Below are 1,523 nucleotides of genomic sequence, written 5' to 3'. Positions count from 1 at the left end.
AGAGTCTGTTAACCATAGCTGCTGTTAGTATGTAATTAAGAATTGTCCAGTTCTGAGTTATTAAATGTCGTATCAATTTACTATTACACTGAGCTGTTGAAAAGTGTTGGGCCACAATGGCACCAAGTTCCTCAGTAGTTTGTTTTGTTGACGTGTTGTTGGTTCTAAATATTGTAATGAAAATATTTCAAGCAGTTATGGCTTTGAAATATTTTAACAACCTGTGGCATAATCCTGTATTGTCAAGTAGATTCTGGTAAACTGTAAAATCCGTATACTGTGGTAGCGTCATAGGAATTAATGATTGGAATTCAAATCTCTATGACAACTTTCAATGAGATGGTACATTTTCATGACTGTATGGTTATCGATAAAAAAGATGACATTAAGATACAGTAAACCACATCCAAGTTCACGATTTTACAATCATGAATGGTCATATCCTTGCAGTGATGTGTTGGCACTAAAGAGTGAGTTTCCCCTCTTAGTGAAAGAAAGCACAGAGAAATGTCAAGGATAATACATTACACATATCATCTGACCACTCACTCCATCACTAAGCTATTTATAATTATAGTACAGTGCAATTTTATAAAAGATTCCTAAGGAAAGGAAAGTTTTCAGTTTCTCAACTTTCAATGTAACACAATCTTGATGGCTCTTCTTGGCAACATTGACAAGCTAAGAAAATAAAAATCGTAGATGGATAAGATTTGGATGAACAGTGCACACAGAAGAGCTCTCAACATTGAGTGAAATGTTCAGTTAAAAGGATAATCAACCCCATTTGGAGTAAGAGAAGAAAACAATAGTTATCAAAGAAAAACAAAACTGTTGAACTTTGACACAACTCTGAATCGACAAGAGTTTTGCATTTTAGAGATCTCTTTTCATGATTAACTTCATAGGAATGCCAAAAAGGCAAAGTTTTCTGTTATAAATAATTTAAGCATTAAATAAAGCAAATAAATATAATGACTGTATTGCTCAAATAAAAACATTAACATAAATAAATGCAAATAATAACTAGTACAAATTGATGAATAACAGTTTTTGGAGTTCAAGTATTTAATATTTTACTCTATTAAAAAAGGCTGGTGTCAAACTAATGATGGGCAGTTTTAAAGAAAGATCTCCTATCTATAAAAAAAAAATGCATATGTTACAATAGTGACAATATAATTAATGAATGATTTGCTAGTCCAGGAAAAAGAGGTATGAGATGCATGTTTTTTTTTACTGTAACTTATGGTATTTCATGTTTTCTCTGGTATTTTTTTTTCTTAAGAGAGTCTTTTAAATTGGTTAGATCATTGTTCTATTTTGCATTTAATCACAAAGGTAGCAAGCTTCACATTCATATTTTATGCAACTCAGTGCAGCTGGAATATGATGTTTAATGTAGCTTTTGCATCCTATGATATATTTATGTAACCATGGCTCATACATACCATTTAATTGTTCTCATATTAAGTGCATTATGTTTGTTGTACATTCAGTTTAACTTTATAAGGCATTAAAAC

Source organism: Sinocyclocheilus grahami, unplaced genomic scaffold, assembly GCF_001515645.1.
Source record: "Sinocyclocheilus grahami isolate Dianchi unplaced genomic scaffold, SAMN03320097.WGS_v1.1 scaffold215.1, whole genome shotgun sequence".
NCBI classification, from domain to species: domain Eukaryota; kingdom Metazoa; phylum Chordata; class Actinopteri; order Cypriniformes; family Cyprinidae; genus Sinocyclocheilus; species Sinocyclocheilus grahami.
Note: the sequence above shows the minus strand (reverse complement) of the source record.